A 7,785-nucleotide genomic window follows, 5' to 3' on the forward strand; every position below is an offset into this window, starting at 1 on the left:
TGAAGATCTGCAGTTAGTCATCATGTTTTATCAGCAATTTCTTTCTAAGCTGATGAACATGGATCACTCACAAAAATATGCATACATGCAAACACACGGTTCCCGGCATTTTCACAATGGGCATGTTCTCTAATCACCTAATTATTAGCAAAACAAATATTTTGAGATCAAGGTGATATTGAAAGCCAGACGCTGTACACTAGTCTGGCAGTGTTCATCCTTTTCACTCTTGCACAAAGAAGCAGATAACAGTACTGCTGGTGGGTTAAGAGCCTTCTACGGCCACACCCACCACACCCAGCTCTCAATCAAGTCCATGCTCTTGGCACAGCAATGTTAAACTACCTGTGCAACCTCTGTAGGATCCAGGCATTTACCTAGAGTCACTACATATTACCAGTAGTGACTCTGACCCTAGCCAAATGCAAAAATGAGTGAAGTAAAAGTCAGAAAGGAAGAGGAGGGAAAAATGTGAGTGGCCTCCACTTGTAAAACCAGTTTTGTGTTGGGGTTTGTCTCATTTTTGCCCCTCTAGTGCACCTGTTGGTAATTTCATTAATAAAAAAAGCAGCTTAAATTGATCAACAACCCCCCTCTGCTATTTAACTGACCAGATCAATATCCCAGAAGTTAAATTGACTTGATGTTATACTCCAAAAGAAAAACTGTCCCTTTAAGAAATCCAGTGAGCTAAGCTCAAAATGTGTGTAAGTTTCATGCTTATAGATACAAAAAATATACAGTTACTTGCTGTACATGACAAAATGCTCTTGTTGGACAAGCTATTTTCATTGTGCTCGACCTTTGTGCCCCTCGACTGTTGGAAAGTGAATTTGTGAGTCCAAAAATAGCAAAACACAAAATTCCTTTTGTGAAACACAAAACTTACCATGCCTGTTAGCATGCGTATTCCCTGATATCAGACTGACAACACAATCTGCAAACGGCAAATATTGCATTTGCCATTTGTACGGTAACAAATGTATATATCATCATGTGTACATGAACGCAGTGAAAATACTCTTATGTCTAACATTGTGTGGCCAGAAATAAGCTGCTGGCCAAACTAATCTTCCTTCCTTCACGTAAACACTATCTCAAACACGCACACGCAACCGGCTTCCCGTCCTTGGAACAAAGATAACCCCCCCCCCCCCCCCCCCCCCTCAGCCTGAACTGTTGCACCCAAGTACAAGATAACAATGGTTATCCTGGAGCACCCTGCTCAGACAGAGACAGCTGTACTCGTGTTTTGGCGGCTCAGCTTCCTTTTTTGGGACACGTGCTGTAAAGTAGAAGGCTTAATCTAAGGTAAGGCTAAAAGTAAGTCTCCATAAATCAGGATAATGTGCTTTGACATGGTATTAAATTGTGTGTGCATGTGTGTGTGAGAGAGTGTGTGTCATCCCCCTGCACTGTGGTGAAGGCTGCAGGTCAAAGGTGAGGTATTATTATAGCAGTTCACATTTACACACACAATGATTACACTGTCTGTGTCTTACAAAAGTCCCCAGTTTACTAGCCCCTCTGATTACCCGTGTTTACTTATGAACACGAAGCAGATGCCATGGCAGTGTGGTGATTTTGTTTGGGGGGCACCATTTAATTAGCTTGGTCCTGGGAGCAGGGGGTGCATGTGGTCAGTGGTTTGGGTTGTTAGTGGGTGAAATGGAGGCTGGGGGATGGAAGTATCAAGAGTTGATGTCTGGGATTCCTCGTGCTACAGCCCGACCAAAATAACCACAAGAACCATTTGAAATTCTTCTCCCTCTACAAAATGCATGTACATGATGTATAATGCTGTTGCTTCTCTTCGTGTAGGATATTTCCCTTGCATGCAAAATGTGTTTTGTGAAATTGTGTCTTTAGGCACTTTCTTAATAGCAGCCTGTCACAATAACACATCATTTTTTCCCATTTATTTAGCTGAATCTTCAAAAAGTACCAAAGATAACACACCAACAAAGTGATTCCCACAGAACTATCATCTAAAAATTCAGCACAGTGTGTACTGTGCCCTTAGAAAATTTGAGTAAACTGGACGAGTGGAAGACGAAAGAAGGCCTAAAAATTCTGAATGAATAGAGTTTAAAAGTCATGCCGTTAAGAAATAGGATAAAACCCTATAGACGGGATCTCGAAGATGCATCCAGCCCTTCAGTTGTTCTCATCAGAAATGGTCCCAGTGGAAGGGTGGCTTTGAAGAAGCAATCATTAAGCAAGTGAAACAGAGAGAAAAGTCTGAGGTATTCTAAATTACACAAGAACTTGAGCTAAACAAGAGCTGGTGTTACAAAGGGATGTTGTTCCAAAGTTGGAATTTTTGGTTAAAATCATCATCAGTGTGTCGAAGGTTGGTCTGGAGAGAGGTACAACAGTGAGTGTCTACAGCCATCTGTTAAACACAGCAGAGGCTCTGTTATGGTTTCTCAGCCAGTGGTGTTGGGGAGCTTGTCAAAATTGATGGAATTCTGAACACACAAAAGTGCCATTGGATTTTAATCCACCATGCCATACCATATGAAAAGCATCTGGCTGCCAACAGCTTCGTTTGCTGGAGATCAGCATGGCTATGATCCCATGCACATAAATGGAAAACTCCTTCAGTGTGTCATTCAAGCTCAGCCATGGATTGGCCTCCTCAGAGGCTGGACATCAACGTTATTGAAGCAGCGTGGAATCATGTTGACAAAGAACGAAAGGCTGCCAAGATCCAAATGTAAATGTCCTGGAGAACTATACCTAAAGAGTACTTAAAGAAATGACAAGAAAATTGCCATGAGAAAGTTCATGCTGTGCTGAAAAATAAAGACGTCATTAGAAAGCTTGTTGGAATTACACAAATTGTTTTGGGGGTTTTTAATGCTCTGATAAATCAATGCAGCTATTTCTTGTAGAAATGTGGAGTGGGTCAAGAGCCATGGAAGTGTATTTCCAACTATATAAAACTAATTCTTTGCAGCCTCTCATTTGTCAGTGCAAATTAATGAATGGAGACTCCATGCATTCCAGGAGAAGTGTGTAGCTGTCTGCATCCCCGGACCAACAAAGGGAGTTGCCTCTAACAAGGCGTGGCTCTTGCAAATAAAGAGCGCAGTTTTATTTTATTTTATTTTTTGTTATATACTTTTATTTGATTTTGTCACACAGTGAGTGTGACCCAAAGTTAAGCCGCAAGTTGTCTCATCTGTTGACCGGCATATATCAATTCACTGTACGCTATTAATTAAATATGGCTTAGAAGAGTAACATCATTTATTTGCATGCGTTATCCCTTGGGCAACATCCACAGTCATTTATGCCCACACATACACAAAGTAATCCTTATGGTGTCGTGAAGCTGTTTTGCATAGCCTGTATTTAATCCTAATGTGGGAGTGGGTTACTTTGCATTTCCGTTGCATTGACAAAATGACAAACAATCCTTTTTCTGTTAGTGTTGAAGGAACCTTAAAAAAGGCAAAAATGTGTGAGACACTTTTGAGTTTACTAAATTTAAAAGAAACACATCTCTGCCAATGTCCAGAAACAGAAGCCATGTGGGTGCAGTTTAAGACAGTCTCCAAGGGAATGACCTTTCATGTCTATAGCAACTGAGAATATCATATGAGAAGAAGAAAAAGGAGGAGTTCAAACAAACAAAAAAAAAGTGAAGAGGGAAGATCTGAAGCAGGAAGATCATCGAGGTCAAATGAAAACTAGTAATTCTGTTTCTGGAAGCGTATCTATAGACGCAAGCTCTGCTCTGTCACTCTTATTAATAACACCACAGCTCAGTCAAACAAATCTTTGTTTTACTGAGTTACTCTAGGAAAAGAAAAAGTGAAGAGTTCACCCTTCAAAACCTCAAATAAAATCCACAAACACTTTGTTTCCAACTGTGTTTCATTTTCTTCACACTGACTTGTTAACTTCATATCCTGGTAACACCCAAATATTTTTTTTTCTAAACAGCTTACTTCCTCTTTCCTCTTCACTTGGGTGACATCTCTGGCCCACCGCATACACACACCCACACACGCACACACACACACACACACACACACACACACACACACACACACACACACACACAGAAAACTCCCTCTGCTAGGAAAATTGTGAGTTATGTTAAGACTGGCCGTTTGTGTAAATGTGTGTGTGGTACTGCTCCCAGTGTGATGGCTTGGGTTTTGTGCTGAGTAACTCTGTGACTGTCTGTGTGTCTGTGTGTGTGTGCATGCGTGTGTGTGTGTGTTTGTGTGTGTGTACCACTCGCTGAATAGACAAAATCCGCCTGACTTCATTATGTGGTATCTGGTCGGCTCGTATTGCCTGTGTAATACCGAGATTTGAAGATGGTGTCAACACTGAAAAGCTACCAAAACATAATGCCCCATATACTTAAAATGCCCAGAGGAGCTGCACGTAATGGTGTTTGTTGATGGTTAATGGTACACACACACACACACACACACCCACACACACACAAAGGGAAGTCCATTTTTTGTCATATCATCTTTCCTCCATTCAAATTATTCACAGAAATTGTTTTATGTTTGCACATCCTATGTTCATAGTTTTAATCCCTTTAAAGGTCCCCACAGCAGATCATCTTTCTCGATCTCATCCTATCCCTGGCATCGTCTTCTATCACACCAACCCTCTGCATGTCTTCACAGTAAGAAAAAAAAGCTATAGATTGTACAGCTAAAAACTGGCAGCAGGGTTGACATCGCCTTGCTATAAAACACAGCCACCATATTGTAATTGTTTTTAGTTTTTACTGTAATTTTTTACAGGAACATACTTTTTTTTAAATGCTGTAGTGGTGCTGTAAATCTTTACACCATTCTTTGCAGTAATAATGTACTTTTTAAAGTGTGTATATGTCTACTAATACTGTAACTTTATCTTTAGTACAGTGATAGTGTCATTTCTACAGTAAATTATCTTGTGAAACTGCAATATTTGAGAGAATATTTGAGAATAATTGAGCCCAGAGGAAATTATGTAACCATGTAATGTAATTATATAACTAGTTGACTACACAACTGTCCTATCAGTGTTGTAAAAACAAACAACTTCTTGAAAAATCTAAACTTTTATTTAAAATATAAGTTTTACATTCACAGACATATTATCAGTCTTCTTAATATTTTGTTAAAAACACTGATGTATTTATCACACAATTACACTGTAATTACACAGTGTGGCGCATCGATCACACATTCATAACACATTGAGTCAAACACTACATCCATTAACATCCTCTGACGTCTTCCTCTTTTCCTCTCTCACTGCGCCCCAACATGCCTTCCCACTCTCTTCCTTTTCCTCCATCTTCGGCCGACAGTACAGTTTTCACCTTGTTGGTCAACAACACCTGAGGCAGTTGTTGATGACCCAGGCCCCAACTGTTCCAGTATGGAAATCTCCTTCTTTATGATCTGCGTTTTTGATCCCTCCAAGACTTTAGGGTAGACGCCCTTCCTGATGCAACTCACCCCATTTATCAGGACTTGTGATTGGCACAAGAAGTACACTGGCACCAGTGAAACCATGATCCTATATTTTGCAAAGATAATGTACAATTATATTTACCATTTAAACAGACTGGCACTATGCACCCCTGCAACATGACAGCTTATTTTATAACTTTTTTTTTTTTTAATCATGGATATGCTGAGCTTTAAGTGTCTTTTCTATACCATTTTAACACTTAGACCCCTGACATTAAAGGGTGTAAAGGGCAGGGGAGGACTTGTGAAAAGGAAACAGGACGGACATCAAAGCTATTTTAAGTACACTCTAGTTGTAATGCTGTTTTTCTCTTCATACAGTCATTACAGTCACTAGGCTCGTCTTAGTGAAACTGACTTTTGGCATCACGTGTGCTCCACTTATTTTCTGTGCAATTTGCAGTCATCTTTAGCTGTGTTCCTTTCGTCTTAGATGACACAGAAACATGTCTGAGAGGAGATCAACAAGCTGCCACACACGTCAAAGCAGTGCACAAAGCTTATTAATGGTTTGTGTGAATAAGTGTGACAGTTAGCAAAGGGAGGGCCAACACAAAGAAAATATCACATTACAAAGTCTGAACACTGCAAACAGTTGGAGGAGGGGAAGGCGCATACACTGAAAAATCACACAGACACACAGGTTCGAACCTTAGAAATGTGAATGAGTGCTTACTATAACAGTACTAGGTAATGCTATTAGACTACTTTGGCTTTTAACACATTATATCCAAGGACACATGCACATACTGGAGCAAACAACATATCTCTTTTGTTTCGCGGTTACAAAGGCGGACAAATGATACTCTCGCAAACAATCACCTTTTCCTGTGATACCAGAGAGCCAATAAGGCAGCCTTGTTCATAAAGTTTAAATGTGTTTGAACACAAACAGCTGCGAACTGTGAAGACCCACTTAATGTGGTGTGTAATACATGTGAACAATGAGAAGAGGAAAAAGGGTTTATATTTTAAATCTGCAGTTTAAAAGTAAAGATTTCAAAGTAAATGTTTGTGATTTGTCATTTTGGTCTATTTTAAGATGAACACTAGCTGTATTGTTGAGGTTACAGTCACTGAATTCTGCAGTCCTCCTGAGTCACTGGACTTCTCAATATATTATTAGTCATGTACCCAAATTTATTGTCATTACAATGAAAACAGTGAGATGGAAATTCCATAAAAAGCAGCTTTAATTGTACAGGATTACGACACGGTTGGTCAGAAATATTTTGACTTCAGTAGTGGCTACTGTTGGCTTTGCTATGTTTGATTTGGCAGATTTTCCTTCCTGGTGCAACCTTAAAGGGATTGGTGTTTCCTTCCAGGATCGATATGGGAAGCTATTACAATACACTATGAATCAGGAGTGGGAAATTCATTTTCTCAAGGGGTCACATGAGAGACACAATAAGTTGAACTGAGTTCTGCTCAATTTTAATTTTCTTAATCTCTTGTTGTTCCGGCCCTCCACAACAGTCCATGATTCTCACATATCCCCTTACGAGAAATTAATTGCACACACCTGCAACTTCAGTTCAAGACTTCTAAACCTGAAAATTTGTACCCCACACCCCCACCCTGCACACGTTGGAGCATAATTAAAACAACAACGCTCCCTGGTGGACACACAAGTTGTTTTAGAACAGTTCATTAGGTTTTTTCTCCGTGTACTGTGTATATTTTCATAGAAATGTGGCATTATCACCACTTTTATAACATTATATTATCTTACATTATAAGATAACGCATTAATTAAAATTTTAACTACATTAGGTCCACCGTTACCACAGCATGTGTCTCTGTTAGCTTCTAGTGATACAATTCCCATCCATGGATAGAAAAAGTCATTATCAAAAGTTATTTTCTTCTGTAACACATCTGTGTGAAAGGCCATCATATCCACATCCTCCTGAGACCCAGTAATTCATTTTTGTGCACTGTAGTACACATTTAGTTTTTGCTTGTATCACTCACACTCTACATGCCACTCTGTTGAGTCCTGATGTTTCTTAGGGAGGTCAACAGCACCTTTAAAATGATGTCACATGTGTGGGGGTGTGGCCTTCCCAACTCTCTTTTTCCTACCTTTCAAAATGGCTGGCATGCCCACAAGCACATTTTATGGAAGAAAGACATGTAAGCATGATATCTACATTTAAGATATTTTTTTAAACTCAGATTTTGATTAATTTTCAAAAATAAACATCTAGTAAGTAATTTGAGGGGGTTTTCAGACCTAACTTTATTTAGTTTCACGGAGAAAATGACTAATTTATTAATG

General features: G+C 39.5%; 1 long non-coding RNA gene across 1 annotated transcript; it reads left to right on the forward strand.

The window, feature by feature from the left end:
* Positions 1-1,192: 1,192 nt before the first annotated feature.
* On the forward strand, positions 1,193-2,827 carry LOC145428578 (uncharacterized). The gene is made up of 2 exons (XR_013908871.1): positions 1,193-1,311; positions 1,927-2,827. It is a non-coding gene; the product is annotated as an uncharacterized LOC145428578 (long non-coding RNA).
* Positions 2,828-7,785: the final 4,958 nt, after the last annotated feature.

Source organism: Astatotilapia calliptera, chromosome 4 (assembly GCF_964374335.1).
Source record: "Astatotilapia calliptera chromosome 4, fAstCal68.1, whole genome shotgun sequence".
NCBI lineage: Eukaryota > Metazoa > Chordata > Actinopteri > Cichliformes > Cichlidae > Astatotilapia > Astatotilapia calliptera.